We start from the raw sequence: 20,075 nt of genomic DNA, 5'->3' as shown, positions 1-20,075 counted from the left end.
TATTCACCAAAATTTATTGGCCACCGCATGATTTACTATCCGTCCGTCCCGTCGTGCGCTCGTGCGCTAGTGTTATTAGAAAGAAACAAAGGAGAGCGAGGAGCAAACTATGAGTGCGAAAAAGGGAAGTGTGGTGAAGAGTGGGAGAAGGGCTCGCTGTTGCCCGAAACGCAGAACCTGTACCATCTTGCCCGAGTACCGGAGGTTTCTTTTCAGTAACGATCGTGAAGAGAAAAAATTGTGACGGCTGTGGCTCGGTTGCGCAAAATTGATGCGTTCGGTGCAGCCGGGCAACGGGCATTTCTTCGCCACTGTGTCCTTCCTAGAAACGCAGTTGAATTCATTAGTTTTTGAAATGGCTGCACATTTGCATAATTGAATAACTTGTAGCGCTATCGGGTGTGGGCGATAGTATCGCACACGCTATTGCTCGGGCAAGACACTTGGGTACAACAAAATTGCAAGTGATTCATCACAAACTAACGGTTGGACAATTCAGTACCGAAGTTCCGGCTAACATGTGGCTTGATTTGTTCTATGAATTCCAGCGAAAGCTGTATATATTATTAATTGTGTTTTGTTTATGATAAATACGAGTTTATAAAATGTAAAAAAAATGTTTACTGCTTTTGAAATAAATACAATGTAAAAATACATCTATACTAATGCGTAAAATTGCCAATCATTAGCTAGCTATAAATCTTTTCGATGTACCTTCATTTCAAATTGATGATGTACACCTACGGTAATGATGTACACCTGAAAATTTAATGGCTTCATGGGTACGTAATCATCTCCCCAAATAAGTAGCAATAATAGCTCTCCAATCGCAAGAAACATCAAAGGAAAACGTGGAAAAATATAAATAAAATTTGACACAATCAATGTGTGATTTTTTGTCCTTTTATTCCTCCAAAAACCCCCCGTTGTACCAAACACGCAGCAAAACACTTGCAAACCGTTCCAACGTGTTGGGGAGTGTAGCCGTCGCTAATTCCAATTCGGGACACGCAGTTAATTGAGCGTGTAATTGATTTTTCTTTATCGAGCTGAAAATTTCTGAAACGCCAACCCACCCCGCGCAAACTTGCGTGGAACGTAATCACAACGAAGCCGTTCCACATCTACTTACCACCCTTTTTCGCAATGCCTCGCGGGATGACACGTTTTTCGATAACAATCCTTTTTCTCTCTCGGTACACACAGCACACACGATGTGACACATTCCGTTTGGCCTTGATCGAGCGGGGTAAAAGTTGCTCCATCTTGGCACCTTGGCGTGGCCTTGCAGCAGCGTGTGTTGAGTATCGTACAGCTCCGAGCAGCACCGTGGATGAAGGAAATTGATTGGATTAATTAATCGTTGATATCATGCCACCAACGTCCGGAGCACGTGGGCACTGTTGCGATCGGGCGAGTGTGTGTCTTCTAACTGTGCAAAAATCAATAATTAACTTCTGAAACCTTGACACAATGATGGAATGTCGAGTATCGTTTAGCCAGTTGCATCTTTATCAAGGTTGTGTAGTGGGAGAAAAATCAACAAAAAAACACACACTCCTTTTACCATCCAAAGCACACATAGAAGTCGTTTATTTTCTTGTTACACCATTTCGTTACATCATTTCGTCTGACATGCACATTGAGAAAGGGAAAAAACGTTTGGAAAAAAGCGCACAATTACTACTACTAGTAGCCCTAAAAGCGACACCTTCCCTTCAGCAGCTGGAACCGGGCAGGCTCCATCCACATTCTGGTGCGGCCGCACGGTAAGTTCGTTGTGTTGTGAAACAGTTGGCTAATTTACAAGTGGCCCTAGCCTTCCGAAACGCGCTTCCGAAAGCAAGTACAGTGCCGTGGCACCACACTAAAGCGTACGTGTGTAGCCCCGACCTAACGCTAATGCTAAAAGATGCGACCGAAAGTGGGAGATAGAGATATCAGTTCCTTACACTTGCCCTATCTAGCGCTCCCTGCTCCATCGCGAGCAGATATTTTACGGTTAGCGAAGGTCGCTTCGCTGATTAATACTGACAGCTTCATCTCGCCGTGGCAGCCGGGCTACCTCCTTCATTGCGGACCCGATTCCTGAGCGCTTTCGGAAACCTTTCGCCGTGCACAAGGCGCTGTAGCGTTGGCTTGGGACTTTACTCGGCTTCATCCATTTGCTGCTCCATTCCGCAGCAGTTCGCTTCAGATTGGGGCTCAGGAGCAAAGGAATGCGATTCGCAGCAGATCTGGCAGCCAAAGGTGGAGCTGTGGAGAAACAGAGCAGAGTAATATCGACCAAAGGTTTAAAAATGGTTTATCTCACGTTGATAAAGAAGTTGATAAGGGAGGGGGAGCAGGGGGGAAGCTGTCATTCATCCACATGTGAACAGTGCGCTCTACCGGGAACAAGGAATAAGGGCATGCCGGAAATATGGCATCGAGATCAACGAACCGGCTTCCGTAGCCGATCTCTTTTTTTTCTTCTTTTGCTCTCTGGACGCTTCCGAGGAGAAGGAAAACTCTGCGGAAACATAATTTCCGCCCATGGATGCCTGCTCCAGACAGGTGACAGTTTTCGTCAACAGTATGTGATCTTGAGTGTTGTTTTTTTTTTCTTCGTTTCTGCTGTTCCTATTGACTCACGTTGTGATGTTAGGTGCGCAGAGTTACGAATAAATCCTGCTAGCTCTCTTTTTCATTTCAACTTATGCATCAACAAACGCTTTTGTCGTTCATAATGAAATTAAACAATTTAAAATTTAAAAGCCGTTAAACAAGCCGTTTATTGTCCATTAATATTGCTACCCATTTCGTCCCTTGACAAGCGATTGAAAGCACATCTGCGCTTAGCTTACCCATTCGCCCTGCTCACAAGCACCAGCCCTAACCACTGTCAAACGCTTATCAGCATTCTCGATCATTCCTAATCTCATACCCCAAAATCCCATCCCATCAGCATCTGCCCTCCACCGTACGCGTAGCGCGTTTCACATTGGTTTACGTTCTGTTTAGCATACCGATAGCCCATCCCAGCCCAATTTCCGTTCGTTTTGTCAGTGCGGAATCAAATGACAGCATCGCAGTGATGTGGTAAACGATATAGAATTTAAATTAACGAAATCCACACACACACACACAGAGGAAAACAAAAATCCCCCAAACCGAACGTTAAACAGCGGTTCGACGTTTGGTAAATTATTCAAAATCAACATTAATCTACATATTGACGTACGTCGCTGCCAAGGACGAACCTGTCGAATGCACACGATGGTACCGGGTAAACGGAATGGGATAAACATCATTCAACCCTCCCGAGTACCGTGGGTACGCCTTCCATTCGATACATCTTCTCGTTCGGAAGACGTTGTTGTTTTCCCCTTGTTGTGGAAGCAGTGGAAAACAAAGTCCGACCGTACGAAAGACTTTCGGCAGATCACCGTGTATCGATAAGCGAGATCTAAATTTGTGATTTGCTCGGAATAAATGGCTCCTCAGTACCAACCATCCGTTATGTGCAGATTACGCTGCAGAACACATTGCCATGGAGCGAGATTTGATGAATCGTGACGAAAGGCTGTGCTTCAGCATCACTGCCCCAAAAATGATTCACTCTGCCTCCTCTGCGCTACAGCCAAGCCCGTGTTTTATTCACTCTGCTCGAGCAATGCAACACTGCTGGTGCTTCCTTTACATCGTACTTAATTTATTTGCATATTCGCGAACGTTCGCCTCCCCCATCCTTCTCCCGCCACCGTTAAAGAAGCACAAACAAACAGACAGACATAAAATAAACACACACGCGCGCGCTCGCAGGACGTTTGTCGTACTACGGGCAGAGCGCGTGCAACGATCAAAGTGCCTGCCAGTGCCAGCGGGAACTGCCGCTGTCTCGGTTGACATTTAAGGCCAAAAACATAAACTCAAACCCTCCACGTAAACACGATACAGCCAAAACAGGATGTCAAACATCCTCACAAATTGTGCGTGCTAGTGCTGCTAGGGCATTCTGCTGATCTTTCGCCCACTGGTACAGGGTGCGCTGTTTTCTTCGCAAACCAGCCCTGAGCATAAGCTCCTTGCTTCTACACGCACGTGTGTGAGTGTGTGTATGTGTGGTGATTTAAGGAGAATTCATTAAAACCGATGCGTCGTTCCAGTTCCAACTTCTCGTGCGCTGGGGAGAAGGATTCGATTGAACAGAAGCCCATATTGTATGATGGTAAGATTTCTCGGGAAGTGGTAAATTGAACTCGCAGGTTCCAACAATTCGTTAGGTGGAAAGTTGACATGAACGTGAAATTTCGGGCAAATCCCAACGATTTGTTAAGAGCTAACGTTTATAGAAATCGGTTCGTATACATATTTACAGCTTGTTTCGTTTGAAGCGGCAAATTATTTAAATGGTAAAACTTAACGATGCATTCACCTGATAGCGATTGGTCCACAACATATCGTTATAACATTCTTGTAACGAACCTTCAACCCGGGAAATGTTGGTGCAATTTTGGGCTGCAATGAAAACCATAGTAGCTCAACAGATTTGATATATTTCTGTCAAATGCATGTTTTCAGCTGCCATACTGCACATCATTTCGCAAAATCTCAACTCAATTTGGAATGACATTGAAACGTAAAAACAACTTTCAACGACTATCTCCTTCAAACAGCAATCGCAATTACTCTGAATGACGATTTACGCAGAAAGCGCATCGGTTTACAAGCTTTTAATCACCATTTCGCGGCTAATAAAGGGTTCGCACAAAGTTTGCACGCTGCAGCGGTACGCTTCCCTGTTAGTTCCCAGTTCCGGATACAAAGCCATGCTTGTTTTAATAATAATTTTGTGTAACTTTTAACAAACCTCGTTATCCGACGCTAAAGTTTTAATCAGCCAATTATTACGATCATGAGCACGGTGCAGTTGCTGAACTGATTTTTAACTGTTCACATCTACTGGGAACCCCGTTTTTAAAGCTCATATTTTGAAATTACAGGGTGCCCGAGATTGAAGGTGATAGTTTGGAGCAGACAATCCCCGAATGTGTACGAAACTGGTCACTCTTCTATTCGCACTAACAGGGACGGACAAATTTGGTTTTCGGTCAATGGTCAGATCCCATCCGAGCTGCCTTTGCTGTGTCCCCAGGGATACTCGGTCCGGGCGCAAGTGAAAGAAATCATCCATCACCCAGTTTAATTAGCAAATGCACAACGTGATATGGACTTTTGTATAATTTCTTTGCCTTTCCTGCCTTTGCCACACACACACACACTCGCAGAAAAGTGTGCCAAATTCCGGAAAAGGATGGTGACGTGTTTGTGTGTGTATCTGACTGTTTGTTTAATTAGCCAATGGCAACATACCATAGGGTTGCTTAGCAGGAGCAAAGGACTACGAATGAAACGGACACGAGGAATGATGTGAGCACTAATTTGAAATACGATCCTGGTTGCTCGGTTGGTCGTACCACATCTCTGTTGTGTTAGGTGAAAAGTAAATACGCAAACAATATCACGTGGGAGAGCAGAACAGTGGATAAGGCTGTGTAACCTTACCATACTAGAAATATACAAGACAGCTAAAGCTAACTTACTCTAGAGTGTTTAGCATTTTGGCATACCAATTCAATGTGCATAACATACCAAAATGATACACCATCGTTCTATCGATTGCGTCGATCTCGCAGTCATCTAGGAAGGGGAACGCCGTTCACATTCCCCGCAGAACGTAAAAACAAACGCACTCACTGTGGTGCCCTATCCGGCCAACGAGGCCTATGCCGTGCCAACACGTCGTAAGATTTTACTGCTAATGATAACTTTACTTCCGTCTTGCAGACTGTCTTGCGGGAAATGCTGCTCATATTTTTCCTCTAAATTGTAACGATAATGCTCTCCTTGCCCTCTCGTAAACCATTCTAAACTTCAGCCGGTGTTTTCCTACCGGGTCCGGTGGACATTGTTGCGTCCCCTTATCGCACAATGCGGCACAATGCCAGATTTTTACAGTGGCTTTAAGTGCTGAAAACATTACATTATTTAACATTACACCATGAGGATGGTGCTATTACTTCAAGTTGATGTTTCCCTGTCACTAAGATTAATGCTGCCGGTTTGTTTGTCGAGCTAAGGTCAAGAATGATGTACTTTTCATCTAGATGCCACCAAAGCTAGTGATTGAAATACACTAGTGTTTCGCAATTGCACAATATACTTCGTTTAATTTAGCTTATACATATGTGCGTAAAACATATAAACGGGAAATAACAAAGCTGGATATATGCAATCTATATGATAATTTGAGCTGCACCCCGATGATAGTGTTATGAAGATGAGTTTTTTTTAACCATTCACAAAGTAAATAGTATCCAAAACAAGCAAAAAAAACTCTGCATTCGTTAACTGTGGAAAGTGAAATGATACAAATGGGAAAACAAGTCTTTCCACCCATGCCTTTGCCGCAAAGAATTCAATTAAAAAAGTATATAAAAAAACAACCACCTCAACTCTCCATCTGTTTCGCTTTTCCGCCTGTGCCTGTGTAGTGCATTGCGGTGATTGCAGCCGGTACTACGTGGCTGCAACGTTACACGTCACATTCTTCCCTTGTCTGTATTTCATTTAAAATAACTAACAAATATTCATGACAGTATGGTAGTGACAGTGCACCAAAAAACAAAAAAAAACAAATTCTTCACATTTGTCAACCGCTGGTCGTATCCTTTTATCATCCTGACCATACAGTCTCGTATGTTTAAAGCACTCGCCAAGAAACGGTTATGCTGATGGTCGGTTTTCCTTCTCCCTTCCAGTGCTACCCAACACTTACCGGATTGTTGCACTGTTGTGTTGTTGCCATGGCGTGAGGAAAACTGTAATTGGAAGCTTCGGTTGATGTGAGGCAATATTTACAAAACACAAAGGGGAAGCAACAACAAAAAAATCACGCACACATTGTTTCCACTGCTTTGTAAAAGCACAGCTGCTATAGCGTTTGGTGCTGCCCACCGTGTAAGGTGATGTGCAGCCCGTCGGACAGGGATGATGCGTTTCAAAAAAACGCACCATAAACTGAAGCTGACAGGAGAGAATCTGATCCGCTGCGGAAAGTGGCATTTCCTGGTTCCGGGTTGTTTTCTCTCTCTCTCTCTTTCTCTCTCTCTCTCTCGCTCTCTCTCTCTCTCTCTCTCTCTCTCTCTTTCGCTTAAAGGCTCCCTAGAAGTGGAAAAAGTGGATATGCTTCGTGAATATTCCACTGTCTGGTGGAGTTTTCGTCACAAAATTGCACCATATTTATTATTAATATGCAAATGAGCTGGTAATACTGGCTAGCTTTTTTGTTATTTTTTATTGTTTACCTTATTCTGTAGGTTGGTTGTGTAAGGTGGGTATTTTTTTTTATTTGAACTCTCTCATTTCTCTAGATGGCTACAACCCTTTCAAGACATTCACTTTGCAAATTTAAAAAAAAAAACAAATTTTGTCTATAAATCCGAAATAATTCACTTCAATAATGATAATGAGTGAACTATTCTATATCCATCAACCTACTTTAACTCAACCTCTCCATACTTTTCGATCAATTGAGATAATTCGGGCGCAAAAGTAGCCTCCACAAAAAAGAAACACATCCCCAACAACAAAAGCAACCGCCCACCGGCGGCCTGATGTCCTTTCGGCACGCGATCGTCCACTCGATATTCGAAACAATGTTAAGGCAACATGGAAAAAAGAAAGCTGGCGCACTAGAACCACATCCCATCCCAACCATGGATCTGATTTACATACCCTGGCACGAAGTAATTGCAAGTAATTTACATAGCAACGCTGCTGGATGCGAGAGCTTCCGGTGGCAACGTTGGCCCTCCTTGGCACACATAAATTGAGCACACTGGACAGTTGGCGGTTCGATTTACTGCCCATTCACACGTGGCATTTTATCTTCCTCACTGTAATGTAACGGATGAGATGGGTGGGTGTCACTTTGTGTGTTGAGATTGCATTACCAGCAAGAGCTCTTGAACCGAGAAGACTTTAAACAAAACGGACCACAATATGCACTGCTGAGTGCATGAAGCCTCAGTTTTGTTTGTTGTGGGCATGCAGTCAGAGTTGTGTTCCTCTTAAAATAACAATAAAAAAGTAATTACAGAACGATCGAACACTCTTGCTAAGGATCTGCATGATGCTTAAATAAATCATTTCCATTCAACTTGTTCCTTTTCTTGAACGAAAGCTGGGTCGTTCGTTTCTGTGCACAGCAGCGTGTCATAAGTGTACTGCTCTCGTTTTCTCTCACACAAACAATGAATGGAAAATTCTTGTCACACAGCACGGGACCAAAACAATGAAAGTGCTGCCGCTTTTCAACGCCATCAGCAAGAGGGAGAGCAAGTGAGCAAACGAGCTGATCAGAATCGCTTCCCCATACATGGTGGAACAATTTCCCAGCTGTCAGCCCATTGTTTTTTTTCTTCACTTTCTTTAGAAGTACAAGACGCACTCAAAGACGCACCCCGGGCTAGGAAAAGGAGGCCTTCTTTTGTAGCGCCCAGTTCCAGCATCCATTTTAAATGGCTGTCTCGGCCAAACGTTCACTTGGGCCGGTGAATGCTGTGGCTGCCGGAACAAATTTGCCACACTCTGCCCTTCGTTCCGTTGGGAACACCCGGCCGGAAGACAGACACAGCGCACCACGACTCTAACCTCGAGAGGGAAGCAAGCGCCTAAGACCTAAGAATCGAGCGGGAAAACTAAGAACAAAGATCCTTATCGTTGCCGGTTGTTCCATTCATTATTTTCCCGTTTCAGAAAGGTTGAGATAAAAACCGGATGACTTTTGTAGATGTACGTATGTGTATGTGTACCATTCAGAGGGCGGCCTGGTAAGCTACGGAAGGGAAGAGAGCAGTTCCTGGTGCCAGTGACACTTCACTCCAACCCGCCCCAATCCGAATGTCCGAGTCACAGGATCTCAACACCTCCAGGGTAGACTTTAAAAGTTCTGAGCCCTGTAATCAAGCCAAACATTTCCAGTCGCTCACCTAGCCATGCTTTCCGGTGCCGGGTGTTTCCAATAGCGTCACCATAGTGTACACACACACACTCACACAAGAGCACGACCCCTTTCCCAGCCTTTCCAGCTACAAACCCCGCCAGCCACACAAACAACCTTCCGTGTTTTGTTCTTTTTCGTGCTTAATTTAAAATTTCCTCACCAAACAAACCAGCCGGTACACATACACACACACACCGAGATAGAAAGGATCACCCTTGTACCTTGCGCTCCAAAAGGCCAGGCATGGGGAGTCCTTGTTTTACTTCTTCCCGAGTGTATGTGTGTATTAATGCCTGCCGCTGTCATTAGGAATTCTATGAAGGAACACTCCACCACTTGCTCTACAATCTCTTCCCACTTACGGCACACGGTGGAGAGCCTTTCAATGCCTCCAAAGCCAAACACAAAGCTAACCCTGTTCCAGCCGCTGGGACCCACCCTCTCGGTAAGGCAGGCAAGCAAAAGTGGAAGGATAATGAGAATACTTTGCCCGGTTAAACTCACGGTTCTGGCCCGGAACGGAAGCAAGAACGAGAGAGAGAGAGAGAGAGCGTCGGATACGCCCGCTGAATGGGGTCTGAAATCCTCAAGAGGCTTCTATGATGGATTGTGAATATGGGGCGTTTGGCGTAATTTTGGTCACCGCACCAGTCTGGCTGTGGTACGGTGGATTGGCGGAACCGAGGACGTAACACTCCTCTTGAGCGCATTACTTTGCACACCGACCGGCAGCTAGGCAGTTGGCGGGAAGGATTTATTCGTTTCGTATCAAATTCGTCGAGCGGGAATCAGCACCTCCGTTCGGTCCCTCGCTACACCGGCTGCTCCGGGAGTGTCATAATGCGTCACCGCACGTGTTGTGAAGTGGTCTTGCCACAGTTCAGCGAAAGGATTTCAACCTTTGCGCGGTTGTCAAGCCACTTTATTAGCGTAAGCGCTAGAAATGCGAACGATCAATCTTTATCATAGCATTGTTCCACGAAAAACAGCTGCCCGGCTGCACGGTAGCACGCTTTATTATCTGCTTATCTGGAGTGGACGGTTCTAGATGGAGCTAGACCATGAGCTGGCGCGTACACGCTTTTGTTACGTCTTTATTAGGCGGGCTGAGGTTGAGATGTTTGGCGCCGCCAAGTGACTCCCAGCAGGGATCGCAGGGAATGCTGAATCACTGCACTGAACCACACTTGGCCCGGGCACTGGTCGTCCTTGCTGTAAACAAAACTGACTAGACCATTACTAGGAAGATTTCCATTTGCCTTCGCACGGAGGCGGAGACACACACACACACACACGGTAGTTGCCCACCAACCAGGTGCCAGCAGTCAACCATCAGACGCATCAATCATTCGCTTTTCATTCGGTGTATTGATGGGACGCAAACGCCAAACATCGAACGCGCTTGGGCTATGGACGTGGGTTGCTGGAGCCGTGAAAAACACCCTCGCTAGAAGTGTGCAGGCACCCACCGGTATCACAAGCCCCTGTCAAGCCTCGAATCAATTGCGTTTTGAAGGGCATTATCGCAAAACCCAAAACCCGCCAAACGGTGGGCCGTATCACGCCATTGATGTGTAACCTCTCCACGTCGAGGAGTATATTTTCCGCATGCCATGAGGCTTACAGAGAGCTACACGTTCCTTTACACCGGCTGGAAAGATACCCTAGACTAGTGAATAACTTTCCAGCTCAGTGTGTAGGTATGTGATGACGGATCAGAACCAAAGCACGACGAGATCACGAGAACATGTTCTCGGTAGGATAACTTTTCTAACATCCATCCTACTCAAACGAACACGAGTATGAAGTATTGGAGGCTTACAGATGATTTGCTTACCCGCTGCACTGCAATTGGAGTGGTGGGTTGGGAAGTTTTGTGGCAAGTTCCTTGAGTCGTGTCGTGAGTATACATTCGTGTGAGCTAGTTAATGACTGGTTAGAATTTGAAACTTATAACGTTGATTATCCCGATATTCTTAGAAAATGTTAAGCTCAGCTTTGTTTCACTCTTTGGAAGAAAACTCATTAAATTGTGCTCATTTGAATAAGTTTTAACATAGTTACCAGATTAGTTAACAACAGAAATGAAAATCATCGATTACTCCGAGCAGAACTCTCCTGAAAGAGTGATTGTTTTTTTTTTCAAGATTGAAATCATCAAATTTTTAATGACCAACGTAAGACTATCAAAATCTTCAATTTCAATCAGGTTCGAAGGACCAGTGCTAACGACTCCGCAACGCCTCAGCAATGCATGAACAAACTCTACTTGACACAATCCTTACCTGGATCTAACAGTAGTAATTTATTACAATAACTGCTCTATACTTAACTTAATTGCAACATGACCTTCTAGCGATATTTCATTTCTTAATTTAAGTTCTAAGATGCTTTAACACCGAGTTTCCACTGATTGAAGGACAATTAAATTCGCTTGCTCCCAAACAACCCCAGCATGATATCTGCCACAGACTTCCAAACTACTGCTGCCTGTCGCACCGTCCCCTGTCTGCCGCTCCGCGACACTCATAGTGTCAATTATTTATCACCCAAAAGCAAAAGCAACGTCAAAAATTCATCTAAAAGCTCACCAAATTAAATACAATGACATCACCAAATTGAGACAAACAGCCTCTCCCATGCAGCCAGCCAGTATGGGGCCACCATCACTAGCAGGCTGGTGTAAAAGACAGGAGCCTCCGTTTGCGTCCCATGTAATCCTTCCCAGCGGAACGCATCCATCCTTCGGACGCACCCGCGCTGAATGATTGATGAAAATTCGGTTGTAATTCATTTTCACCTTCCAACACACACACACAAACAGGCATAGATGTTTCGGAACTTGTAAGCACAACCTGAACCGGTGCGCATCTCCATCCTCGATCGCTCGAGCGACGACGCCAGATGAGATTGATAATCACGCAAAGCTTTTCGAAATTGAGAAATCTATTATTCATCGCACTCGACACCGGGAAACTTCTTCCACGCCTTTCCCTACCTCCTACCTCCCCCCCCCCCCCCCATCTCTCACGCTCTCTCTCCACCAATCTGGGCAGGATGTGTGCGAATCCAAATGTTGTTGATTCCGGTTTCCCGTACCGTTACGGGCATTGGCTTTGATTGTTCCTGGTGTGTGTGTGCGTATGCTGATCGTGTGCGGTACCGGAACAGCAAGCTAGACTTGGGTCAAATATTTGCAGCCGGAGCTTTTGGGCATCTTCTTCCACTTGCTTACCCCCCCACCCTCCCTGGCGAATCCAATATCTGCTAATAAATTATTTGCTGTTTTGATGCGAGATCAAAACTCCCCTCCCCGAGGTGAGAGAATGCGGTGGATGACGGCCGAACCTTTGCCAAATAAGCCAGCGCACAAAGCAAGTGTGCTCCGCTTGGGGCGCCGATGGGTGACGGGCCTTTTTCTGTCGAATGTCCTGCGACGGTATTGAAGGTTTATTTTTAACCTGCATCAAAAAGAAACCCCACCCTATCGATCCGTTTGCTCAGCCGTCTGTCTGATGTGTCTTTTTTTTTGGGGTGGCAATTGGCTATTTTCTTTTCCACTTTCGAGCTTGCCCTACTCTGTCAACATTTGCTCAATTGACGGCAATGCAAAATAGGGCGCATAACATTGTGCGATAAACGTAATGCACACACACAAAAACAGTGAAAGTTGTTCTTCTTAGTATCCCGAAGATTCACCCGCGGCGTCCTAGTCGCTAGTCGGAGTCGTCCCGTTTGTTCTTATGGTAGGGCTTTGAAGAACCTTCCCCAATATCTTCCCCAATTTTTTTGTGTTTTTTTTTTTACTTTTTTCCCAAACTTGTTTTAATGACCTTCTGGCATTGATGAGCTTTGGGGGAGTTCATTATGCGAAATCAATAAAAATCGAACCTTGTTCGGGCAGCAGGGAGAGCGAAACACGAGAATAAACAGATTCTGTCCGTCCGATTATCAGTCGTTCCCTTTTGTCGGTTGTACGGTAACGCTGTGGACGCGATGGAAGGGTAATTTGTTGACACGTCTCAACCATCTGCCGGTTGCGGGCTGCCACCGCAGTCGGTTTGTAAGCTGAGGAAATTAAGAAACCATAGACAACCCTTTTTCCCAGTGTTTTTTCTTCTTCTTCTTCTTCTCTGCCCTTTTACACCCCGTGATTGCTCTTTATTGACCGTTTCATTAGAAGTTAGAAGACTTTCTCTCATCGTTACGGAACACTTCGGGTGAAGTTGATTCTTTCTAAGACGACTGGAGTGATATGGTTCGGGGAAAGGTACGTTGGGTTGCCCGTAAACCGTCTTTTCGCCCGCTTGATAATAGGGGAAGCGGGTATGTTTTTGGACTGCCCCTTACAACAACTTTAATTCTATACACACAATATACGTAACACGCAATCAACAAACGGACAGGTCCGGTAGAACGCGATACATTAAAAAAAGAAGGTTCCTCTAACCTCAACCTCACCATGCTGTTTTGTGTTTCTAAAAAGGGGAAAGCTAAGCAACCTCACCTTAACCTACTTTTGCCTAATAATGCTATTAGCTGCCCGTATTTTATAATTGCGCTAAATTCTATGCTGTCCGGAAAAGCCAGCAACTTAAACCGCAGTTTACCTCCGGCCCACTCCAACACCGGTTGCTGGACCGCTTACCGGGAAATTGCTTCCTATTTACGTGACATTACGTTTTTTGTTGTTGTTTTGCTGTAACTGCTATGGATAACACTTTTTATGGGCACATTTTGAGACCTTGTCCCCATGCATTCATCCATCCATCCAGCCTTATTCCAACAACGAGGCTACGTATGTGTGCTTGTACCAGCAACCAGATTAGGATGGGAAGGATGTGAAGCGAATGTGGGTCGTAATTTAAACTGAGAACTGTGATTGTGTGACAGTTTAGCGTGCGTGGTCCCGGGCCCTGGGTCGCAAAACTCAGCAAATGGTACCCACGAGGGCACTGGGCGGCTGCTGCAGCACGGCAGTGTGATTATTTTTATGTGTTTATTATTATTATGAGTATGCTAATAGCTCACTGCAGTGGAAATTATGTTGGTTACAAGACCAACAACAACGAAAACACCGGCCCAAAAAGTTGTGCCGCACGCTTCAATGTATGTTTAACTATCTTTGGCAAACACTATAATTTAATTAGTAGCTTTAATTTTCCCTAATTGTAAAACCACATGCTTCACTTACCGGTTAGCTGGCAAGCTTGTGTCGCTCGTTGTCGTTGCATTCGGTCGTTGGTTACGGTATTCTTCCTGCTGTTTTGCACCTTACGTCACCTTCGCTGACTAGAATTAAACCGGACCCGATCAGTGTTGCTGGAGTTGGCACGACTTTTAAAATGAAAAGATATTTCTAAACTCAGTAACCATGCTAATGACGGAACAAAGAACCAAACCGGCGGAAGCGTTCGCTGCCACCGAACGCTTCCGCCCTGCTTTTTTTGTGTTAGTTCGTCACGCAGATCACATCGCTCTCGGGACACTCCCTGACCGAGGCGAGGTACGCGCGCTCTCTGCTACAATACGGCACACTACTGACTAACTGCACGCTGCCCAAGTTCGCTGGCGTAGCAGTAGCATGGCTCGGTTACGTCCCCGGGAGTAACCGGCGGCGGACAAACGCATCGCCCGGCATCATCAGCCGAGCGTCGTTTGCTCTTCGCGCTTGAGCTGTACTAAAAACTATCGTTCGGCTACTATGCTGCACTTTGCTGGAAAATGGTCGCTCTCGCCCTTGATTTTCCCACCCTTAATCCTAGCGCTTCGGGTTTCATTTTGTTCTCTCTCCCTTTCGTACTCTCACGCATTAGTAAAACGTAAATAAAAACGAGAGAGAGAGCAGAAGACACGAGAAAAAGAGAGCACGAGCCCGAAGAGCTGTGCAGAGTGAAATGTGGGAGAGAGTTTGTTTTGATAACCGACACATTTCGCCAACATCATCGCCAAACGGCCTCGTTCACGATGTTTCGTTGCGAGGCTTTAATATTTATTTCAGTCACGCAACGGTTCTAAAGATGGGCAAAAGGACCTAATGAAAGCTTTCTGCCAACGGTGCCGCGTTTTTGGCAGCGGTTGTAGAGGTATCTCTTGATTGAAGATTGTGTTTTGTTGGCAGACGAGCTGGGTGGGGTGGGCAAGCACAAACTTTGCGTAAAAAGCTTCTTTGTAACAAAGCAAAAATGCCTCAAGAGCTGTTTTAAAAAAGGATAAAAAATCCGTGCTCATAAACTGTTCTGGAAGATACTAAATTTGTTTGAGTTTTAGGTAATTAGTTCACGCACAAGCTATTTACATCAAGACTACTAGCCAGCTACTACCTGGACAAAGGTACGCAAACATTCGCCAGCAAAAAGCTGTAGTTTACGGTCCCAGGTACACTTTCAGTCACATTGGGAATTCCTATTGAATTTGTCCAAAAAAGGTGCTGCAGAGTCCACTCCCATCATAAACAGATTTCCGTCATTTCCCAAAATTATGAGAACCTCTGAAAAACCCTGCAGTGTTTCTTCTTTATACAAGAGGATAATTCTTCCAAATCTGCCCGACTACACCACGTTTGTATCTTCCTTTTAATTATGTCTACCTAATCTCTGCTATCTTCATAAGTATGACAGTTTTGATATTCTCTGAAAATTTCACTAAAATCCATACGATAACTATTTCTATTAACTATACAATATCCAGGGATTTTGAATTCTCAAAATGTTTATTTAAAATGCCTTCAAACATTTCAAAATTTCTTGTGCACTCAAAGAAACTGCCATTTTGCGTAGCTATAATCAAATTAACAATCTTTCACAACCACATCGCTACACAAATAACACACATTCCAATTGTGTATGCAAGCTGAAGCACATAAATCGAGGATTTGCCTTGATTAAACCGGACGGAATTAATCGCACGTCTAAAGGTGCGTTGATTGGTCGTCGAACGTTTACAAATTCTTTCTGCTGATTACATGCTACCAATTCGACCGGAATTGCCCGCGGAACGAGGTCATTGGACGATATTGTTTGTCTTCACGGTTCGCTTCATTAGTATGAAAATCCGTCCGCAAACGTTTCCATTGCTTATGCTCGAACGAATGTGTAAATGTGTATGGGAGAAACCGCTACCGGAAGGATTTCAAATTGTCTGTATTATTCAGATCCACGGTCCACTCATTACTCAATCCGGAGGAGGTGTTGCTTTGTTTGTAACTCTACATCACATTCATGCTGCTGCTAATCGATCATACTGGAACGATGGCATACCCATACCCAATCGATTGGACCGCATTGAACGCATGGAGAGCAACTTATAACAACATTGAATCCCTGCCCGGCGGTACGATAATCATGATTACCCCTGTCCCACTGGTACGGCAGCCCTGGCACCGCAATGCAATCTTCCGCAATGAGCTTTTATTTTTGGCTCGATGACAAATATGCTTTCGCCCTCCCCAAAATCATCGCCACGAATGAGATGAATATTGTCCCGCAGAACCGACCGGGGCGCTGTAATCATTCAAATCCGCGAAAACGCCGCAATGCACAACCAGTGTACGCGCGCGCCCAGACTCCGGAAGCAGCTTTACCAAAAACCTTCCACGACGGAACGCCAGGGCCAGGCCAGGACTGCAGGCAAAGCACAATTCAAAATTGTGTCCAAATTACGACAACGGCCTGCCGTGTCCGCCAAGCCAAGCTGCCGAGCACTGGGAAGGGGGATTATTTGCGAGTAAATCGTCATACACGTGTGTGCACGCCCCACTACTGGGGCTGAGCGTTGTGGGGGACGTCGTGGGAAAGCGTTCAAATTGTTTCTCCGCCCACTGATTGCATCCTTCCGATCGATGTCGCCCCCAAGAGGCAAAACCATTATACGCAGACGAGATGAGATATGGATCCTGGTTTTGCCTGGTATCGAGCTGATAAGCCATTGCCCATTGCTTCCCGGTGTGTGTGCGAGGGTGAATTGGATTGCCGGCAGCGATTTATTGCAAAACCGAAATGCAAAAAGCTGCCAAACCGTCCCGTCATCCGCGAGCGGAAGGTTGACAGTGGAATTGACTTGTCTGGAGGCGGAAAATGGGCACACACACACTCCAGACCAAACTATTTATCCGCACGCGACGCATTTAGCATGGTCAATCGAAATCGGTGGTCTCAGAGTGAAGCATTAGCAGAGAATGGCAATAACAAAACAAAAAACAGCAATCCCAACTTATCATGTGCTGGCATTGCATGGGATCGTAGCTATGAAAGCTTGTAACTGATTGCCTGAAAAGGGTGGGAAGCGTCATTCGAAAATGGTTTTCCTCGATCTGCGTGATTCTCTATGAAATGGGGATGCTCGTGTTGAAGGCAATCCCATTATTTATACCCACCGCCGAGAGTGTTAGGTTAAGCTGCAACCTAAACGAGCAAATATGAAACAGGAAAACGACGGCTCAGATCATGGTTTTTGAACACGAATCGAATTGAATTGTTTATGCATTATTTTGTTTGGGGTTTCCACGACAGTTACAGCCTAACATATGACTGCAATAAAACGGTTTTTAAAGCAGTCGAAGCAGTAAACAATAGAGTTTTGTTGTGTGGTTGAAGCGATCAATTTGCAACAATCCTACACATAAATCATTAAATATTGTTTCTTTGAATACATCCTTTTAGTCCAAGTCTCGTCTAGTCAACTCCCCGGACCATTTCCGAACCAAAATGCTTGAACGCATCATTTGCCCCATCCCGCACTTACCGAGCTTTAAATGCCTATCAGTGCAATAAATAATTTTTGTCCGATGGGACCGGGAGAAATTAATTCACCCTAATGAGATCGGGGGCCCAAAATTTCATTTATCAACAGTTCTGACACAACAGGCACATTGAGAGGCGCTGTCTTGCCATCGGTTAAGTTCATTTTCCCACGCCAAAAGACGAGACAACCCTACGCCCGATGCAAACGAATCGTCGGGTAGGGTCGCGATCGTGTTAGCACAAGCAGCCTGTCGTTTGGTGCGGCCTGGCCACGGGAACGTTACAGAATTCATCCACATCGGCACGATGCCGCGACGACGATGAGCGCAAAAATCTAATCAACGTCGCTCATCACTTATCCATTTTTTGGGAAACGCTTACGCATTTTTTTGTGTGTTCTACTGTGTTGCTTTCTCCGCCGGTTTCTTCAACTGCTGCTCCCTCACAGCTCGACTTGTTGCTAACCCACCGTCCCCATTTTGCAAAGGGGTGTTTTGTTGAATGATTCATTTATTTTATTTACTACACCTTCTGCTACTGTTCGTCCCTCGCCATCACACGCTCGCACACCCTCCAACTCCAAAGTCAAAGTGTTCTGTCACATTTTGCTAATCAAACAAGCGCTCCCCGGAGGAGTCTGTGCTGTCGGGTGGCAAACACGGAGAGAATGGAGCCGGTGCATGGAAGGTGCTGGAGGAGTAATCATCTTAAAAACAGCGCATCTTCATGCCATCCCAGCACGGGCAGCATCGCGGCTGTCATCGTGCTGAGTGGTAATCAATCATAAGAAGACAACATGCTTTAGTCAAGTCGTCAAAACACTCGCGTGGCCCTTGGCAGAGCAAGCCTTTCGCCCTTCCAGCGGTGATCCGACGGAAAGCAGCCGCCAACACCACCCCTAACAGCAGTTGATAGTGCGCTTTAGCTGTGCTTAATGCCTCTCACTGTCTCTTTCTCTCTCTCTCAGTCTCTTGTGCGTGATGCTCAAGTAGTCAGCTGCAAGTTTACAGTGTATCGTTTTATGACTTTGATAATCAAACACAGAACCCGCCCCACGGCACGGTCTGGTAGGAAGGATGAAATGTTAATACAATATTCAGGGGCAGCATCGCTTCATGCTGCATGCCAACCCACCCAGCCGCACGGTGTCAATCACGACTGCTCGAAAGGATGATTCCCGAAAAAAGCTCCCAAAACCCAACCCTTGTTGTAAAGTTTATTCATCACCAAAACATCGCCGTTCGCACAAGGATTGGGAGCGTCAGGGACGATTATGATGATACCAGCACCAACACTACTACCACCACCACCACCAGGACCACCAGTAGCAGCTTCGGATACCGATGGGTGCTGGGTTGCCGCTGTAATCATCTTAAGAGTTTATGCAAGCCTTTCAAATCGCAAGCTCATTTAATTTTCATCCGTTCTCATCGACGTACGGCCAGTCTCTTGGACAGGGATTTTGTATGTGTGTGTGTGTGTGTGTCGCTGTTTATTTGCAGTCGCCTGCTCATCGTCAAATTTAATTGGATCGTTATTGAAAGCGATACCGAGCGTAAGGAGCTGGAACCGGCTAGCAGATGGAATACATTAACGTCGATGTGAAACGCTTGCAGGTCACTGCGGTATTTACTACAGGACGATGAAGCTGGGCGGTACTACGCGTGGCGTGGAAATGATGGTTGCATTCCAACTCGGTGACAAGTGAATGGCTGATGAGCTGTTTGTTCGAGCCGGGATTGGAGGTTCTTTGCACTTAAACGACCACGGCTCGCACCGGTTGCACCTTACCAGGCGGATCATAATTGGCGGTAGACGAGACAGCTCGCCTCGTCGATGGACTAGCTGGAGGGCATTTAATGGATGCCGATTTGTCTCGATATTATGTTCCGTCTATGATATGGTACAAATGGGCGATAAGATATTCAAAACCGGAAGAGAACAAAGGGACGATCTTGGCCTTATGATGGTCCTTAGAATGGCCTTATGATGTCGCCTCCGAACTTACTTGATCAACTTACCTGATAATAAGTCCTTATGATCAATTTACTTGATAATAAGTTCTTGTTAGAATTATTGAATGTATGGAAGGTTGTAGTGTGAAAAAGATTATATTATGCAAAGTCTATCAGAAAACCCAAGAGAATCAAAGTGAAGTAAAATCCCTCCACTAGCATTTGGACCATATTTAAATGCAAAAAAAAGTCAAATCACGGTATTGTTTGCTCAAACAAGCTTTCTGGAGGCTAGACGAATACACAAAACACTCTTAAAATCTTCAGTCA

General features: G+C 45.3%; 1 long non-coding RNA gene across 1 annotated transcript; it reads right to left on the bottom strand.

Annotated features, from left to right (window-relative positions):
• Positions 1–1,561: 1,561 nt before the first annotated feature.
• On the bottom strand, positions 1,562–14,719 carry LOC133391546 (uncharacterized). Its single transcript, XR_009765040.1, has 2 exons — positions 14,244–14,719; positions 1,562–2,256 (listed from the first exon to the last, which is right to left on the bottom strand). It is a non-coding gene; the product is annotated as an uncharacterized LOC133391546 (long non-coding RNA).
• Positions 14,720–20,075: the final 5,356 nt, after the last annotated feature.

Source organism: Anopheles gambiae, chromosome 2 (genome assembly GCF_943734735.2).
Source record: "Anopheles gambiae chromosome 2, idAnoGambNW_F1_1, whole genome shotgun sequence".
Lineage (NCBI taxonomy): Eukaryota > Metazoa > Arthropoda > Insecta > Diptera > Culicidae > Anopheles > Anopheles gambiae.
The sequence above is the reverse complement of the archived record's forward strand: the minus strand, read 5'-3'. Positions and strand labels throughout refer to the sequence as shown.